This window comes from Oryctolagus cuniculus, chromosome 11 (assembly GCF_964237555.1).
Source record: "Oryctolagus cuniculus chromosome 11, mOryCun1.1, whole genome shotgun sequence".
Taxonomy (NCBI): domain Eukaryota; kingdom Metazoa; phylum Chordata; class Mammalia; order Lagomorpha; family Leporidae; genus Oryctolagus; species Oryctolagus cuniculus.
The window spans coordinates 62,361,950-62,383,011 of NC_091442.1; positions in this window are offsets into that span (position 1 = coordinate 62,361,950).

Sequence of the window (21,062 nt, forward strand, 5' to 3'; positions counted from 1 at the left end):
CTATTTATTTGTTTATTTATGACATGGAGAGACAGAGAGAACTCCTATTCACTGGTTAATTTCCCAAATGCCACAGTGACAAGGGGCTTGGACAGTGTCAAAGCCAGGACTAGGAACTCACTTCCAGAATCCCATATGAGTGACAGGGACCCAAATATTTGAGCCTTCATCACTGCCTCCAGAGAGCACATAGCACAGGAGTTAGGAGTCAGAGTAAGGGACTAAATACAGGTTTTCCACTGTGGGGCATGGGCATTATAACCAGTTACTTTCTTGCTTGTTTTCTTCTTTATTTCTCTTTCTTTTTTTAAGATTTATGTATTTATTTGAACGTCAGAATTACACAGAGAGGAGAGGCAGAGAGAGAGAGAGAGATAGAGAGAGAGGTCTTCCATACAATGGTTCACTCCCCAAATGGCCACAATGCCTGGAGCTGCGCCGATCCAAAGCCAGGAGCCAGGAGCTTCTTCGGGTCTCCCATGTGGGTGCAGGGGCCCAAGGCTTTGGACCATATTCTACTGCTTTCCCAGGCCATAGCAGAGAGCTGGATTGGAAGAGGAGCAGTGGGGCCTGGAGCATGTGCCCAAATGGGATGCCAGCGCTTCAGGCCAGGGTGTTAACCCTCTGTACCACAGGGCTGGCCCCATCCAGGAGTATATTGAATAGCTATGTTGAAAGTGGACATCCTTGTCTGATTCTGGGTCTTAGTGGAAATGCTCCCAACTTTTCCCCATGCAAGATGATGCTGTCTGAGGGTTTGTCATAAGTTGTCTTAACTGCGTTGAGGAATATTCTTTCTAAATCCAACTTGCTTAAGGATTTTATCATGAAAGGATGTTGTATTCCATCAAATACTTCCTCTGCATTTATTGAAATAATCATGTAGTTTTTATTCTTCAATTTGTCAATGTGATGTATTACTTTTTTTTTTTTTTTTTTTTTTTGGACAGGCAGAGTGGACAGTGAGAGAGAGAGAGACAGGGAGAAAGGTCTTCCTTTGCCGTTGGTTCACCCTCCAATGGCCGCTGCGGCCGGAGCGCTGCGGCCGGCGCACCGCACTGATCCGATGGCAGGAGCCAGGTGCTTATCCTGGTCTCCCATGGGGTGTAGGGCCCAAGGACTTGGGCCATCCTCCACTGCACTCCCTGGCCATAGCAGAGAGCTAGCCTGGAAGAGGGGCAACCGGGACAGAATCCATCGCCCCGACTGGGACTAGAACCAGGTGTGCCAGCGCCGCTAGGTGGAGGATTAGCCTATTGAGCCACGGCACCGACTGTATCACATTTTTTGATTGGCAAATGTTGAACCATCCTTACACAGCAGGGATAAATCCCACCTGTCTGGGTTAGTGATCTGTAGGATGTATTGTTGGCTTCTATTTCCCAATATTTTGTTGAGGATTTTTGCATCTATGTTCATCAGGTATATTGATCTATAGTTAATTTTTTTGTTGTAAATTTTTCTGGCTTTGGAATTAAGGTGATGCTTGCTTCTCAGAAGGAGTTTGGGAGGATTCCCTCCCTTCCAATATGTTGAATAGCTTGAGAAGAATTGGAGTTGCTTCTTTAAAATTCTGGTAGAAATCAGCAGTAAAGCCATCAGGTACTGGGCTTTTCTTTGTTAGGAGAGTTTTTACTAGTGATTCAGTCTCTGTCATGGTTATTTAGGTTTTCTTTGATTTCAAGACTCAATTTTGGCAGATTGTATACATCCCACTGGCAAGCATGAGTGAAACTGGGGCTTGTGGCATCAACTGCTGTGACTCTAGGACTGTGTGATGTGGATGACCCCTGCTTCAGGTCTTGGTAGCAGAGGGCAGCTGGGGCTTCAGATTCTAATACCAACCGTCCTAGTCCAGAGATTGGGGGATGTAAATTGAACCTGCTCCAGTCCCTCAGGGTGACTACCAGATACACAGTAGATTTGCTCTGGCAGCTTAGGGTCCAGAGAAGGTTGTAACAGGTAGGTTCTTCTTTGAGTCCACAGGGTAGACTCTAATGGGATTGAGGAAATTAGAGCTGATTGTTACAGTCCTGGGTTGCAGTGAATAGTGAGGACATTACCCAGATCTCCCAGGGTTGGAGCAGGTTTTTTATATGGTTTGCTTGTTGGGTCTAACACCCAGACTCCTGACTCACATAGAATGAGTGAACATAGCTCTGGGGCTAATGCTCAAAAAACTCCCATTGTTGCAGGATATAGGGAACCCGCGGCCTGCCCCACAAATGGCTCTGCTTCTAGTGGCAGCAGTGACAAGATCAGTTGCCTGATTTTCCAAGCAGAACCCAGCGCTCTCCAGGTTGTGGTGGAAGGGAGGCAATGTGGCTTCCCTTCTCAGAGCCCAGCAGTTGCTCAGACCCCAGATGGCTCCCAGACTGAAGTTACAGGGGGCGACTGGGGAATTCTCCCCAGCTAAAGCTGTGTGGGCAAGGCACTCAGCCATCTCTTCTTTCCTTGACTTTGTGAGATGGTGACTCCCAGCTGGCAGCTGGCAGCTGGCTGCGCCGGGCAGCTGGCCTCAGCTGTGTCTCTGTCCTCTTTCCTCACTGTCACACGAAGTCTTCATTCTTTTTTGTTACATCTCCACTGTGAGATTCCGGGAAATGTGCTCTTTTTTTTGTTGTTGTTGTTCTATTTCTTAGCACAGCTGCAGTCAGTGTGGCTTCACCCTATTCAGCCATCTTGGATCGTTGTCCCCGAAAATTTTACTGACAAAAGCATTAATTAATCTTTCAAATGCAAGTCAAGATAATTATTGTGTTTTTCTTCCAGGATAGTTGAGTTATAAAGTTGCTTTGATTGTTATAGGTTACTTGTGTGGCATAATCGCTCAAAGAGTTAAACATCTTTGACAGCATCTGCAAGTTAAAATGTGTGCAATAAAAGAGTAAAAGTTAGTATAGTACTTGCATTTCTCTTTCTAGTTGATAATTCCAATTGTATAGTATGTTCAAGAATTTTATTTTAAAATTTATTTTTACTTATGATTGTCTTATTTTGAAATGCTACTAGTAGTACATGATATAAAAGCAGAATGTTTTGGAATAGAGTACATAGCAAGGATAATGTAAATAGCAAGGATAATGCAATTAATGTGCATTAAGTAGAAAACTTTCAAAGATTTTGTCTGAGTCAGAATTAAGCATAATTATGAGTTTTGGATTCATGTAATTTAAATGTTAATGATAAAAATAAGGTATGATTAGATACTCATCAATCCTAATGTTTATAGTGAAATAAAATTATATTGAAGCATATTCTTCCTTTTGTGATGAGTTATCTGAGATTAATAGGAGGCTATCCATAATGATGAATATTAGTTGACATTTAAAAGTAGTTTATACTAATTGCACTTTTAAAAATCATCTAGATGTGTTCAGTCACTTCTTTTTAAAAATAAAATAAAATTTGGAAATAATACCTTGAACAGAAATATGATTTTTTTGTTCCCCTCAGAGTGCAGTGCTGTCTCTGCAGTCAATGAAAGTGATGAACTGGGGTCCATTTAATGGGTCACAGAGTTGAATGAGAAAGGTTTCCTAGAGCTATCAGTAAAACTCAACTATATTGGTCACCTTATTCTTCTCTGAAAAACAGATGCTAGAGAATAAACTCATTCAACCTTAGCTGCTTTAGAGAATGAAATCAGATCACAATTTTAGATGCATTTTTTTGCTTGTAAAATGTGACTTAAAGTTTAACTGCCAAAATTGGGCATATTGCTAAAATATCCTTAAACAAAGGCCTGTTTGTTGCACATTTATTATAAGAAATTTTAAAAGATTGACTGACACCAAAACAAAAAGGTAATTTGTATTGAATTGGACAGGAAAACTTTGTTACTTTGTTTTCCAAACAAGTGGAGCTTTTATAGGGACATAGAAGGCTGACATTTCATTTCATTATTGCTGTTTTTTTTATGGGAGAGATTCGTGGTTTGCCAATATTCTAAATACTGAATAACCTTTTTGTGTTTGGTTAACAACAATATTACTTTCCAGTTTTCTCCCCTGCTTCATCTTCCCTGACTACTCTTCCTTACTGTTTCCTTTTCTCCTTCCACCTTTATTCTTATTTCTCTACCATGTCCTGCTCTGGCTTCTCTTTCTGCTTCCCTTGTAATCTTGCTCTGCACACGCTGTTTTTTCCAGAGCCAATTGGTTTCCCAGAATGGAGGGGACCGCTTATCTTAGGGAGAGGAACTTTGCCCCATGGAACTGTTCTGGTCAGATAAGCAGACAGCTGCTGATTGGACAGGACTGGCTTGGCTGTGGTCCCGTCTGGACTAAACTGAGCAGCAGGAACAAAGCCACTTGATGCTAGAGCAGGGAGTCACAGCCAAAGCTGGTGGTAGGGAATGTCTGGGGGTGGAACAAACATTTCTGTGACTCTAAACCTAAGTATGTTTCGCTTGAGTTGGTCATTTTGTCACAGGTTGGCTGCTATTCAGTATATTCCTAATGGATTTGCAATGGCAGCTAAACCAGTGCTGTATCATGTAACCAAATTTTGAAAGTATAAATTTTCCTCAGCAGGTTTCAAGAAATACCCCCTCTATTTGCAGCAAACCACACATGAGGTCCTAATACCATTTGTTGAAAAGTGGCCCAGAATTTGATTTAATATATTTTCAACACACCCTAGTCAATTGGATTTTTCAAAAACGATAAGTTAAATACTAATGATTCATTTTGTTTAGGTATCCAGCAAATATTATAATTAAGGAATTATTTGTGTAACTCTTTGCCAATGAAGATGATGCTTCTGACCTGCAGCTGTGTGTGGTTGTGGCCAAATATACTAATCACTGACACTTGTTTGTCAGATCCATTTTTGCATATATAACAGCCTGAAAACTGATGCCAATACCTCTTTTCTGGCTGTTTTTAGCTAATCCTTTTTTTTTTAACTTTCCCCATAGAATTAAGCTATTGCCAACTGTAAGCAAAACATATGAAAAGACACAGGGTTTTCATCCTTTTTTTTATTAAATGGGAAATTTTCTGAAAAAAGACAAAGTTACCATGCAAATTGTTGGAATGATTTGGATAGACTAGTCCTTCTCAAATTGGAGTGTGCAAGTGAATCACCCATACAGCTCGTTAAATAATACAAACTCTGCCGTTCCACCCACAGAGTGTCAGAGATTCAGCTGGTGTGTGGGAGGGGCCCCAGAATCCCCCTAACATATTCCCAGGTGCTGCTCCTGCTGTTGGCCCAGGAGAACACTTTGAGACAGCCTGGGACGGACGAGTGAATTATCGTACAGAAGCCACAGTCCCCCGGGGCATGGGTATAGCCCATGCTCTGATCCACTCAGGCTGTGGCAATCACTCACGCCCAGGAACTTTCCGTAGCTCGGTGGCTTTCGTGAGCATTACTTTGTTCTTAAAGGACATGCTTCTCGTTGTTCTAAGTTCAGAATCTATCCTCATTCTCCCTTTCCCTGGCATTTGCTGATTCATTTTTTTCAGATAATGTGCCATGTCTGACTTCGCTGGCAGAGGAAAACAGTTCCGTCCTTTGAAGGTGGAGTAGGCAACAGAAACTCGTTCGTGGCTCTCTCTCTTTTAGATGCTGAGCACTCGCTCAGGACGAGTCAAAATGTCAGTAAGTGGCGTGCTCGTGTCTATTATCTCAGTGGTGCTCATTGAGAAGGTTACGTGACGTTAGAGATTCTGGTCTGAGATTTGGCTTGGAGCTTGAAGTCTGCTGTCTGGCTATAGACCAGTGTGTAAAAATGACGTATTGATTTTCGTAATCTTTTTTTATCTCCCTGTCTAGCCTGGAAAAGGTCTAATAAAGTCACTCTCTTTGCTGTGAAGTCGGTGATGGGGATGTTTGCAGCAGATGGGATCTGTCTGGGAGTGTTAGTTAGTGCGTGGCAATGTGGGTGTGCTCCTTAGACTTGTGTAGTTTGGAGAATGTTACTGCCAGTATCCCTTAAAGGACATTTAGAAAAAATTAACTTCCAAGTACAAAGGGTAACTCAATTTAAAGTCCCTTAGGGGTTGGCATTATGGCGAAGTGGGTTAACACCCTGGCCTGCAGCACCAGCATCCCATTTGGGCACCGGTTCTAGTCCCGGCAGCTCTACTTCCAATCCAGCTCTCTGCTGTATCCCGGGATAACAGTAGAAGATGGCCCAAGGCCTTGGGCCCCTGCACTCGCATGGGAGACCTGGAAGAAGCTTGGCTGTTGCGGCCAACTGGGGAGTGAACCATAGGATGGAAGACCTCTCTCTCTGTCTCTATCTCTCTCTGTAACTCTTTCAAGTAAATAAAAATAAATCTTTAAAAAAAATAAAGTTTCTTGAAGGCAAGGGCCATATTATTCTCCCTTCTTAATTACTGAGTCAACAAATCTTGAGTTCAACATCGACATTTAATCCACATATTAAACAAATGACATAATGTTAGGGAAAAGAAATCCTGAGAAACAATGTAGTTCAGAATTTTCTGAAATGTGATCTTTGGGAATTCTGTCATAAAAATAGTTTTCATCATAAAGCTCTTTTATAAAATGGAGGATAAATATAACCACAAACTCCTCCTCAGAGTCATAATATACTCAAGCAAATTAAAGGTCCAAGGAGTTCTTGCAGGAAAAAAGTTTAATAGTATTTTCCTCAGCTGTATTGAAGTATAATTGACAAATATTATTTGACCTGTTTGTATTTTAGGTATAAGTGATATACAAATATACTTTGAAATGATTACCACACCTAGCTAATGAACACATCCTTTGCCTCACATACTTACCTTTTATGTATTTGTGGTTAAACTTTTTTTTTTGTAAAGATTTGATTTATTTGAGAGGTAGAGTTACAGACAGAGAAAGGGAGAGACAGAGAGAATGATCTTCCGTCTACTGGTTCACTCCCCAAATGGCCACAATAGCCAGAGCTGAGCCAATCTGAAGCCAGAAGCCAGGAGCTTCTTCTGGGTCTCCCACATGGATGCAGGGGCCCAAGTACTATTGCTTTTGTCCTGAAATAAACTTATTTTGTAATTTCATTTTCCAAAAACTTCTTGAAATCACTTCATATATATTATTGTAATTTTTTATTGGAAATCTTACACCTGCTGGTTCACCCCCTCAAATGGCCACAATGGCCAGAGGTAGGCCAGACCGAAGCCATGAGCCAGGAACCAAAAGCCAGAAGCTTCTTCTGGATCTCCCATGTGGGTGGCAGGGACCCAAACACTTGGACCATCTTCTGCTGCCTTTTCCAGGCATATCAGCAGGGAGTTGGATCAGAAGTGGAGCTGCTGGGAATCGAAGAAAGACCTAAATGGGATGCCTGCATCACAGGCAGCAGCTTAACCAGCTATACCACAGCACCAGCCCTATTATTGCATTTGATTGTCAAACCATTTATCTGTTAAGTAGCTTTATCCCCACCTTGCAGCACTACAGAATAGAGTCCTTGATCGATGAATATATGGTTTTCCAAAGATGTGTCCTCCCACTGACTCCTCAGTGAGAAGTACTGCACAGGGCTCTTAAACTTGGAAGGCAGGTGACACTCTTGCTTGGAACATTTGCAACACAACCACAAACATAGAAAAAGGTTATTTTAAGAATAATTCTACATTACTACATAAGCAAAATTGAAATAATAATCATTAAATGAAATTTTAACTTTACTAAAATTATTTTACAGATAAATTTATTTTTAGATTGTATTTCATAGAGGGCTTCTCAAAACATTTAGATTTGCTGGAGTCGCAGAAGTTCTTATTCTGTCTCTGTTGTTCCTCCTTCACAATTTAAATTTCTTGTGCATCTTATTTTTTAAATAATTTATTTATGCTAGTTGTTTGAAAGGCACAGAGACATAAAAAGACAGGGACAGACAGAGGTCGAAACAGAGAGTCAGAGAGAGATCTCTCATCCATTGGGCCATTCTGCAAATGCTTGCAATAGCTAGAGATGGGCCAGGACATAATCAGGGGCTGGGAATTCAATCTGGGTTTTCCATGTGGGTGGCAGGAATCCGACTACTTGAATCTTTATCTGCTGCCTCCCAGGGTACATATTAGTAGGGAGCTGGTAACAGAAGGAAAGCTAGGACACTCAAACCCAGGCATTTCAGTGTGAGATGTCACCATTCCAAAAGGTGTCCTAACCTCTCTGCCGAATGCCTGCCCCATCCAATACACATTCTTCAACTACCAACTCACTTTAAGCATCACTTAAAATGTCTTATCCTCTTTGAGATCTTTCCTCAATACTTCACATGACTTTTTTATTGTTTATCATTGCCCCATCTATAGTTTCTGGCATCATAGTCACCCCTTTGCAAACACTTTCAATACTGCTGCTCTTTTTACTGATAAATAACTGTTTGGATAGACTCCTTTTTAAAAAAAAAAAGATTTTATTTTTATTTATTTGAAAGACAGAGTTACAAAGAGAGATAGAGACAGAAATAGAGGTCTTCCATCCACTGGTTCATTCCCCAAATGGGTGCAATGGCTGGAGCTGAGCCGATCCGAAGTCGAGAGCCAGGAGCTTGTTCCGGGTCTCCCACATAGGTGCGGGGTTCCAAAGACTTGGGCCATCTTCTACTGTTTCCCAGGCCATAGCAGAGAGCTGAATAGGAAGTGGCCAGCTGGGACTAGAACTAGTGCCCATATGGAATGCAAGCACTTCAGGCCGATGCTTTAACCCGCTGCACCACAGCACTGATCCCATTGGATAGACTCTTTCTTGTTGCATCTAACCATGTTCTTAAATCCCAGGCTATATTCCTCAAACGGGTACTAAATTAACTTGAAAGTTCTATTACACATCCCTTATTAAATATCCATTTCCAGTAGCCCTATTACATATATTCTTTTCCTTCTGAAGCTTGATAATCTTAGGCTATGAAATGAACACAAAATATGCAGCATGCAAGTTTATTATTATGTGTAAGCATGGAAGCCATAGACAAAATATGACTCAAAGAGGGAAAAAATGATTGAAGCTTATGTAGAGTTCAACAAAGGGATAGAGGCTGGGCTTTGGGAGGGTAAGGGGGTGTCTAGGCTGTGGAAGGTTAGGGGAAGGAGGCACACAGTGAGCAAGCGGTATCTTGTGCAGGCAATGTCTCCCAGGTAGCAGTCACATATGGTAATCTCTGTCTGTGCGCTGTGCCAGACCCCCAAACTCTTCTTTCTCTGAACAGTTCTTTCTCATACAGAAAGGGAACATCAATTGCAAAAATCTTCATCTGTGTCAGCTTTTACTAATGTAAGAAGGCACTAATTTCTCTTTACAAAAGGACAAATTTTCAGTTCCATCCATGGGTCTGTAGGGGTCTGCAGTTTCTCTGAACAGCTGTTGTGAAATATGCTGTTAGACCCTCGGAGTGAGGATGCTTACGCGTCGAGAGGCACACCCCAGAGACTCAGACTCCAGACCAGCTGATGCAAAAGCAAGAGGATTTATTCGGCGTCTGCGCAGACGGGCCTCCTGAACTCGGGAGTCCGGAGAGTGCCCCCAGTACAAGCCACACGGTTTATATACCTGCAGCGACCAATCAAAAGCACTATAGAGTCCATGCACACAGCAGTCCAATCTGCGAGCTGATCATGTGAAGGGCATGTGTCTTCTATCCAATCAGCTACGGGATCACATGGGAGGCATGCACCTCGTCGCCATTTTGTTGTTTACTTCTTTAGTAGTTCCTTTCCCTGCCAGTGCCATCTTGTTCACCCTGAGGGGGGACGACGTCTCGCTCCCTTTGTTCCCCTTGTGGGAGAGCAGCGTCCCGCTTCCCACACCGTTATTTGAGTATTAGGAGGTATACAAACTGGGTTAGGTCTTAGCACAGCCAGGCACAAGTGTCGCAGCTAGCTAAGCATAGGGTCCCTTATTTTATAGCTGCAACTAATTTTAGCTTTGGGGGAAAAAGTTTAGGGCTGTAATTTTAAACTTTAATTTTTATTTGGAGCAAAGGTGACTTCTTGTTTTTAATGGTATTGGCTTAGGTCACTCCATCTTGGTTTGATTTTTAAGGTTCTTCAATGCCAATGAAACAGATTTTGCGGTAGTGTATTTTGGGATCCCACACTTCTCTCATTCTTTCATATATCTCCACACTAAATTGATTTCTTCAACTCACAATAAAATAGAATAAATGAAATCACTTACAATAAATATCCTACTTTTATTCATATTTTTATTTTCTGTCTTTTTCTTTGACAGTAGAAGAAAATTGCCTACCTTGAACAGAGATAAACTCAAACCCCTGGGCTCCACATCTGAGTGTATCTCATTATCAAGGATTTTAATGGAGCTGTTTTTTCTCTTTGTACTACAACTTCTATTTCTACTACTCAAACAGATGATTTCCTTCAGTATACTTTATGTTCTGCTTTAAATTGTGCCATTTTAAAGTATGTGCCTTTTCCCAGTGAAATTTAGCCTTGTCAAAGTCAAGATGCCTCCAGCATTGCCATAGCTCAATAGCCACTTCCCCTACTCTCAACTTACTCTGCTCTCAGTTTCCTTTACCTTTCTTGACCTCAAAGTTTCCTAATTTTGTCACTCGCCAACTTCTGCTTCTCAAGTTCCTTGCCTGTGTCTTCTTCTAACTTCTAAATGTTGCAATGATCCAGGGTTGGGACCTTGTAGACTGCCGTTTCCCACATATGCTCTCTTTCTAGATTTTCTTATCTATTCAATTTTTAATTTCTGCCCATTGACTCCAAACTTATCCTTCAAATTATGACCTCTTCCATAAGCACTGTAACCAACAACTGAGAGCTCCAAATTTAAGAATAATAGAAATCACTAAGCTATCAAGATTAAACTAGGACTCTACATTTCTCTGCTACAGTTAGTGTCATAAACAGCCATCATTTGCTTAGACAAAGAATTTTACACTAATTCTTCCCTTATCCTCAGCAGTGGTCCATTCCCTCAGAAATGTCTCTCATATTTGCTTTCAACAGAGGCTTTGAACTTGTTTTATTTCTTCAACATCTGCTGCTATGACCCTATACAGGATACTGACTCTTCTGTAGAATATTTCACTTGTCTTTTTAAGTGGCCGTTCTAATTCTACTCTTGCCCTCCAACTCTCCCATGACCTTGGCTGAAACACCTGTATGATGTGATTCTTACTTACCCATGTGATCTTATTTCATACAATTCCATGCCTCAAACTGTGCTACAGCCACACTATTCTCCTCTCAAGTTCTCCCAGCTGAACTCATTCACTAGCTTTTTTTCTTGGCTTAGAATGCTTGTCCACAGTTTTTGTATGACCAAACTTCTTCTTTCAGGTTACATTTCAGTTGTACCCTCCTTAGAGAATGTAACTACCCTTGATACTCCCCACATAACCTTTAACACTTCCTATTTCATTTTCTTTGTCAATTGGCACCAGGTGCAATTATTCTGTAAGGTTGCTTTCACTTGAATTTCTGTGTATGCCTCAACTGATGTGTTAGCTACTCTGGTTTGTTCCCTTATCTAGGTTCATGTTTTACCCTGTATGAAAGCAGAATTACAAAAGAATGGCAAGAAAATGAAAGGCAAAATATAAATTGCTTTCCAAACACAAATTGCATTATAGATGCATAAAAATAATGTACGGCAAAGAGCATTGCTCTCTAATGGGACGAGTCTATTGTGTAAGGTCATTAAAAAGTAACTCAAACTCCATTACATTAACAAAAGAATAAAATTCCATTAGGCTAGGGCTTGGAGGTTGGCTATTAATTAAATACTGCAGTGCTTGCCTGCATACATAGCCCTTAGAAACCCACCTAAAAATTCCTTTGAAGTAAGCTGATGTAGACTAATATTTGGCAAATAATAAATATGACTTTTACCTAATGAAATAATGGAGTTGGCTTATAATTGCTAGTGGATGCTAAAACATTATAAGAACACATTATAAGAAACATTGATATGGAACTTTTTAATGGGAGATTTAGATAGATAGATTTGAGCAATATTGGCCAAATGTTCACATCAATGTTTACTTACTAAAAGAGAAAAGACCTCACCTTACGTGCCTCCTGAGAAGATGAAGGGAAGATCAAACAGAATAAAAAACACCATCCACAAAGCAAAAACAAAAATAAAATCAAGTCAAGCTGCTGGATGTAACTAGGTAACAGATTTGTGAAGAAAAGAGAGCATGTGAAATTATATGACAAGGATACATTCAGGCATGGAGAATACATGTTTAGAATGCGTAGAATTTTATGGCCCAAAATATCTACCTTCTCATAGTTGGAAAAGTAGTAAGGAGTCAAATCAAATTCTGTTTTAAAAGTTGTATTAATTAATATGAATTAATATGATGTAAAGGCATCGAAGAGCTTTAACCTTGATAATAACATTCTTTGTTTTAAATGAAAAAAAATTACTCAAATTATTGTGTAGAAAAAGACTGACTTCTAAGAGCAGAAGCCTTGAAAGTAGTGATACAGCTATTGCAAGAGATGGTTTGGAGATAAATTCAAAAGGATGCATCAGGTTCAGGCTAACTGAGCTTGCTTTTGTGGAGTCTTAAGCATTCCTGTCTCAAATGTAAGAGCAACCTTAGAAAAATCTTACGTTTGGGACAGGAATGGTTAAGTGTGTGGTGGGGACACTAGTAAGTTGGGGGTGACTAGAAGAAGAAGAGCAGGTTTTAGTATAGGAAAAAATCAATAGTCCACTTTGGACTATGCTGCTTTGAGATTTTTATGAGCCATCCTACTCTAAGTGTCAAGAATGGAGTTGGATATACAAGTATGTGTCTTGGCAGAGAAGTTGGGATTTGAGCTTGATAACGTGGTCAAATGAAACAGAAAATACAATATGGATTTCTAGAGCTGGTCTTCCTTGGTTCTAACCCCTCTTATGGAACTTCCCTTTTTTCTCTGTACCCAGGTACTATTTGGGAGACAAACAAGAATGAATAGGAAATCTGAGAGAAACAGCATTTTGTATGATAAAACTAATACATTATTTAAAGGGCTTGTTTATACTTTTTTCTATTCAAAAATATTAATTTATTTATCTAAATTTTAATTTTAGCATTATTTCTTATTAGTCATCTGGTGGGAATTCAGGAATAATATCAAATGACTTACAGCCAAATGATGAAGATAATTTTCTTTTACATATTATTGCAAAACAACTTAATACATATGGCTGTTCATTTTTGTAAATATTGTTTATTTTGGTAAATATTAATACATGAATATAAGTGGCTGAAGCTTTCAGTTTCCTCCCCCAAATTAAGTTATCTGGTGGTTTTAAAGCAGATCATTTCAGATTGAATCCACTCCCACACACATAGATGTTTTTACTACACATGCACTCACACACACACACACACACAGATAGACTCTTCATAAACTTCTTGGGATTTTTAGATTATAAAAAACAAACTGTACATAATTTTTAAAAATGGGCTGGTGTTGTGACATAGCTGGTAAATCTACCACCTTCAACATCAGCATCCCATATGGACATCAGTTCGTGTCCCAGCTGCTTCCCTTCTGATTCAGTTCCCTTGCTAATTGCTTGAGAAAAGCAGTAGGAAATGGCCTAAGTGCTTAGGACCTTGCCACTTACGTAGCTGGCTTTGGACTAACTTGGTCCTGGATGTTGGGGTCAGCTGGAGATGAACAAGTAGATGGAAGAACTTTTTCTCTCATTTCCTGTTTTTTCTGTAAATATGACTTTTAAATAAATAAACCTTTAAAAATATTAATTTTTAAAATTGCCACATAATTATCTTTTTTTACCATTCTCTTTTTTAAACTTTTATTTAGTAAATATAAATTTCCAAAGTACAGTTTATGGATTACAATGTCTTTGCCCCCCATAACTTCCCTCCCGCCCACACCCCTCTCATCTCAAGCTCCCTCTCCCATTCCATTCACATCAAGATTCATTTTCAATTATCTTTATATACGGAAGATTGATTTAGTATATATTAAGTAAAGATTTCATCAGTTTGCATCCACACAGAACATAAAGTGTAAAATACTGTTTCAGTACTAGTTATAGCATTAATTCACATTGGACAACACATTAAGGACAGAGATCCTACAGGAGGAGTAAGTACACAAATTGTTGTTGACTTAACTATTTGACACTCTGGAAAAAAAATAAAGAGGACCTAAATGAAAGATCTCTGCAAGTGAGATCCCAGTAGAAAGAACGGGCCATGAAAGAAGGAGGTACCTTTCTCTGAAGGGAGGAGAGAACTTCCACTTTGACTATGACCTTGTCTAAATAAGATCAAAGTCGGCTAACTCAAAAGGCTTCCATAGCCTTGGCAACTCATGACTAGAGCCTAGGGAGATTACTGATGCCATAAACAAGAGTGTCAAATTGTTAAGTCAACATAATTATCTTTTAATTGAGTTTCCCACAAACTTTTAGAAGTCCTTGTTCTCTTTCTATATATGTAGCAGTATGTATATGGGTATATACTCACAAATATTATACAACATACACATGTATTATACATTCATATGCATACACATAGTACAAACTGTTATTAATCATGATAAAATTTCAGTTTTTTGTTCTTTCTGGCATTCAGACATTTTATACAAAGATTTAACTACAAAGTAATAATGTAATATTACTTTGCTGGGTTTGCTACATTTTGGCAACACAACTCATTAGGAAAACATTTCTTTTTTTTTTTTTAACTTTTATTTAATGAATATAAATTTCCAAAGTACAGAATACGGATTACAACGGCTTCCCCCCCATAATGTCCCTCCCACCCGCAACCCTCCCCTTATCCACCCCCTCTCCCCTTCCATTCACATGAGGATTCATTTTCGATTCTCTTTATATACAGAAGATCAGTTTAGCATACATTAAGTAAAGATTTCAACAGTTTGCTCCCACACAGAAACATAAAGTAAAAAATACTGTTTGAGTACTAGTTATAGCTGTGGGGAGCAATTCGGACTAGACTAAGTTACTCGAATTAAGATTTATTCTATGCATCTGCTCTCCCACAATATGGCGCTGGGAGAGAAGTAAACAGCTTCTACCCAGCTGCCTCTCACCAACTTGACAAGCTGCAGGAGCTGCTCCTGATTGGAGGAGAGCGGCGTGCTCGGCGTGTGGGCAGCCGAGTTGGGATTGGTGGAGAGTACTATATAGGAGGAGAGAGACGGCATGGTGGTGTGGGTTGGTTGGAGAGTGCGTTGGAGAGTTCGCGGGGAAGTTCGTTACTTCGTTCTTTCTCATTTCTCTCTACTCATTCTTGCTTTGGGAGTTTGCTGTTTACTTATTCTTACTTTACTATAGAAAGGACTTGTAAAAAAAAGGGAACAACAAGCGCCCGGTCCGGTGCGGCTCCTCCGCGTGCGGAGGAGCAGCAAGTGGTGCCGTGACTCGGATAGGAAACCTAGGAGGGAAAGACCGGGAAGAAGTGGGAAATTACTGGAGAGAGAGACTAGCAAAGAGCCTAGGGGAAGGCCGGACGGAAAGAGTGCCGGTGAAAAGCTAGTCAGAACCTAGGAAAAAAGCCGCGGGGGAAGAAAATTAGAAGCTAGGAAGGAGGTATTAACTGGGAACGTCTGGGAGACTCAGTCTTCCATTACGCTCACTGCTCCAACATGTCACAGACGGTACAGACAATGGAGTTCTTTGGCTACTCTTTGCCCACTGGCTACCTCTTCCTCCTCCTGGGCACCATCCTCTGTTTCTCCCTAAAGATCATCTATGGGCTAAATATGGTTTCTCTCTCTCTCTCTTCCTACTCCCCACCTCGTCGCAGCTTTTCCTCTAAGCAAGGGAAACGAGGGGGGAGGAAAATTCATGCATTTGTAAGAGCAATCGTAGAGACGTCCCCCTGGTTTCCACAGCAGTGGAGGCAGGTGGGACGGAAAATGCGCGAGGCTGGGGAACCGATAGAAGTGCTGAAGCTGTGGCAACTCGTTGATCAGGTGCTTCAGAACCCCACGGAAGGGATCGAGTTGTTGCTTAATGAGGGGAGTGAAATGCAGGAAGAATTATGGCAGGGCAGCCAGGCGAGCAACTATTGTAACGAACAAGTGAGAAGAAAATCAAAGAAGGATTTAGAGAGCCAGGAAGCTTATGGGGGGGAGAAGGAAGCTGAGGAGGGAACCTCGCCCCCGAGAGAGATGCCTGGCCATACAAGGCTGGCAAATTCAACCATAAAGGATGAATCACCACCCCGGTATCGCCCATTGGTACTACCAAAGTTTCCTCCTGTAAAGAAAAGCCCCTTTTTTCCCCATGAGATTGAAGAAGAGTGGGAGGAAGAAGGAGTGATGGAGGGAGTAGGTATGCAGGAGGAGCTAGAAAGGCCAAGAACCGAAAACAAGCAAAGGGGAGCTGTTTATAGAAAACCTGCTTGGGAGCAGTACCAGGAACCAGGCCAGGTGTTTCCTGTAATTCAGGATCCACAGGGAAACAGGGGATGGACGCCTCTTGACCATAAATTACTTAAAGAGTTGCAGCAATCAGTACAATTGTATGGGCCCCATGCAAGTTACACTCAGGCAATCCTTGATAACATCGGGCAGCAAGGCCTAATACCTGAGGATTGGAGAAACTTAGTAAAGGCGGTATTAGGCGGGGGTGACTTCCTCTTGTGGCTAGCTGCCTATAAAGAATTTGCGCGAGAATATTCAAAGCAGAACTATCAAACAGGGAATCAAGCATGGGATGAGGAAATGTTAAATGGAGAAGGGCGATTTGCCTGTCCCGATGAGCAGGCCCGATTACCAACAGCTGTCCTCTTACAGGTGAGAGAGATAGCAAGAAGAGCCTGGAAGGTGATACCCAGAAAAGGAGAAGTAAGACACAGCCTAACTAAGATAGTACAGGGCCCTACCGAACCTTACGCTGATTTCGTGAACCGATTAATGGAAGCAGCAGGAAACATTTTCGAAACCGTGGAAGAAGCAATGCCCTTAGTCAAAAGATTGGCGTATGAACAGGCCAATAAAACATGTCGGGAAGCTCTTAGACCATGGCAGCATAAGGACATCCCTACCTTTTTGAAAATCTGTAGGGATGTCATGGATGATGTAGTTTCTGGATCACATGCTGCAGTAGCAGTAACCCGACAATTTAGACAGAACATCAGGGGACGTATATGCTTTAGATGTGGTCGAGAAGGGCATCTAATGAGGGAATGTAGGGCCAGATTTCCAGCCCGAGATCGGCAGGGCATAGAGAACTCGAGAAGACCAGGCCTTTGCCCACGCTGTAGAAGAGGAAATCATTGGGTCAGTGAATGTTACTTTAAAATAAACAGCGCAGGCAATCCCCAGAGGATGCCAAATGAGCCGGGCCCCATAAGAAGATCAGGTGTATATGGTCAACAGCAAAAAAACGGAATGTGGGCCCCTGCACCCCGGGGCCAAAACAATCGGTGGGTGCCACGGTCCCAAAACCAAATATTTACCGCGCAGAGTTACGAGCCACCGAATATTCGGTACTGACACCTCAAATGGGGCCACAAGCCATAGAGGTGAGGGCAGAAGCAATTTCAGCGGAGCATAACGGACTTGGAATAATCGTAGGAAAAGAAACAAATGCTTTGAGAGGCCTAATGGTCATCACCGGAGTCATTCAGTTACCTTTTGATAAGCTAAAAGTGCTAATACAATCTACAAAGGGTATTATTCAAATCAAACCAGAAGAACCTGTGGCTCAAATACTAATCATGATTGGAGCGCAGGATGTTAATGGACCCCAAGGGGAGAAATTTGCAGCCTTGTCCCTATCTCTAGCAGATCGACCTCTGTGGACCTTAACCATTAGAGGAAAGTCGATTCAGGGCCTGCTAGACACAGGTGCGGATGTAAGTATAATTTCGGAAAATGATTGGCCGAAGTCATGGCCCCTTCAGCCAGGAGATAATACTTTAGTAGGCCTAGGTGCGGCCATGACACCATCAAGGAGTGCTCAGGTGCTTCATTGGCAGGATCAAGAAGGGAACAAGGGAAATGTGCAACCTTATGTTAGTGCACTCCCCATCACATTATGGGGAAGAGACATTTTAGAACAATTGGGACTGACGTTAACAAATGAGGATCAATTGGAGAGTTCTACAGGACGGCGTATTATGTATAAAAAGGGATATCAGGAGAGAGGATTAGGCTCCAGAGAAGGCAGAAGGGACCTAGCCCAGCCCATAGGCGATTTTAAAAGACAGGACACGGGTTTTTCGTGGGGGCCACTGAGATGCAGCCGCTGCCATTGTCATGGCTGGACAACAAGCCAAAGTGGATACCACAGTGGCCCCTTACCCAGGAAAAGTTGGCTGCGGTAAATGATATAGTATCACAACAATTAGAGGCAGGCCATTTGCAACCATCAACCTCCCCATGGAATACGCCAATATTCGTGATAAAGAAAAAATCAGGGAAATACCGGTTGTTGCATGATTTACGGGCTGTTAATCAGCAGATGCAACCCATGGGGGCATTGCAACCCGGACTCCCGGTTCCTACTATGATCCCAAAGCATTGGCCACTAATAGTACTCGATCTGAAGGACTGCTTTTTTAGCATACCTCTACATGAACAAGACACTCAGAGGTTTGCTTTCACCGTTCCTTCCATTAATCATCAAGGTCCCGACAAAAGATATGAATGGAAGGTGCTTCCCCAAGGAATGACCAACAGTCCTGCCATATGCCAGCTATATGTTGACCAGGCAGTAGAGCCGGTTCGACAACAGTGCCCAAAGGTACAAATTTTACACTACATGGATGACTTGTTAATAACGACTGAAAGTGAAAGTCACCTAATGGAAGCATATAAGCTGCTGTTATTATATTTGGAAAAAGTTGGGTTACAAGTAGCGCCAGAGAAAATACAAAAAGGGGAAGTAGTACAGTACTTAGGACTTAAAGTAACTTCTGAAAAGGTAACCCCATTAGAATTTGAAATTGCAATAGATGGGTTACAGACCCTTAATGACTTCCAAAAATTATGTGGCAATTTAAATTGGTTGAGGCCCTATTGTAAATTAACTACCGAAGATATGATGCCATTATTCAATATTTTAGAAGGAGATGCCCAGCTTGATTCCCCTCGTAGATTGACAATAGAAGCCCGCTTGGCGTTACAGAAAATTGAAAAACAAATTAAAGCAATGCAGATGGAAAGATGTGATCCACAACAAGCCCTAGAAATATTAATTTTTATGGAACAGCTGTATCCCTTCGCAGTCATTTGGCAAGGAGGACCCTTGTTGTTTGTATACCCACATTCACATGCACCGCGTGTACTATACACCCAAGGCATTGCGGTGGCTGATTTAATATTAACAGCAATAAAAAAGGCGACAGAAATGGCGGGGAAGACTCCAAAGCGATGTGTAGTTCCCTTTGCTCAAGAGGCAGTAGAAGCCTTTACAAGGGAATGCTGGCAATGGGCATACATAGTTCTCATTCTACAAATAGAGATTGACAATCACTACCCTCGCCATCCATTTGTTAACTTCTGCACACAGGTTTCAATAAAACGGGTGCAGAAGGTGCGAAGGGATCCAATTCAAGGGGCAGTTACCGTATTTACGGATGGAGCTAAAGGCGGAACAGGAGCAGCTATATTTAACAATCAACGATATTTTGTTTTAACAGCATCCCCTTCTCCACAACATGCAGAATTGGCTATTATCGCAACAGTATTACGCAGAGAGAGCGCACCTATGAATATTTTGTCTGATAGTGCATATGTGGTGAATGCAGTTCAGATGCTCGCTACACAGTGCCTTATTCTTAAATCCTCCTCAGTCTATTCTTATCTAAGTGAAATTCAGGGGTTATTAAATCAAAGAGAGCATGCTATTTACATAGGCCACATAAGAGCTCATTCTAATTTACCTGGCCCACTCACTCGAGGAAACATGATGGCAGATCACTATTCAAGATTCTTGCTTGCATGCACCGCTTTGGAACAAGCTAAAGAATATCACTCTAAATGGCATGTTAACACCCACACTTTAAGTTTTAAATTTAATATTCCCCGCAAGCAAGCAGAAGATATCATTAGATCCTGTGAAAAGTGCGTTGTTACCATAGTTCCAAAGATTCCTGCGGGAGCCAATCCCCGTGGCCTTAAACCAGGACATATCTGGCAGATGGACGTTACACATATCCCCTCTTTTGGGCGACAAAGCTGTGTTCACGTCACTGTAGATACATACTCAGGTGTAATTATGGCCACAGCCATGAATAAAGAAGGAGTACAACAAGTAATCCAACACTGCTTGCAGGCTTTTGCAGCCTGGGGAGTTCCTCATGTGATCAAAACGGATAACGGCCCAGCATATACATCAAAGCGTTTTGCTGCATTTTTGAAAGAATTCGGAATCTCCCATATTACCGGTATTCCATACAATCCACAAGGGCAAGCTGTGGTAGAACGCGCTCACTTATATTTAAAAAATTTAATAATTAAACAAAAAGGGGGAATAGGGGAAATGGCCACATCCAACAAGGATGTCTTGGCCCTAGCTCTTTATACAATTAACTTTTTGAACAAGAAAAAGAACGGTAAAACACCTGCAGAAATGCATACTCAATCAGCTGATAAGGAATCAATACAGTGGGTAATGTGGAAGGATTTACAGGACAACCAATGGAAAGGCCCGTTCCCCTTACTCAGAAGAGTACGAGGCGCCGTTTGTTTTTTTCCACAGGGTGCGGCACAACCAATATGGACCCCTGAGAGAAGAATTCGGTTGATAAACCTGCCAGCAGAAGATCTAGAAGAAGAAAACTCCATTTGAGGAAGAAAACAATGAATAACCAATCCCTGGGATCTTTGGAATACGGGACATTTTTCAACAAACTCTGAAGTAGCACGACAAACAAGAGTCAATAGCATGAAGATCACACTGAACTTTACACAGGCGCGTATCAACGCCAAAAAATAAAAAGAAAGGGGGATCTGTGGGGAGCAATTCGGACTAGACTAAGTTACTCGAATTAAGATTTATTCTATGCATCTGCTCTCCCACAATATGGCGCTGGGAGAGAAGTAAACAGCTTCTACCCAGCTGCCTCTCACCAACTTGACAAGCTGCAGGAGCTGCTCCTGATTGGA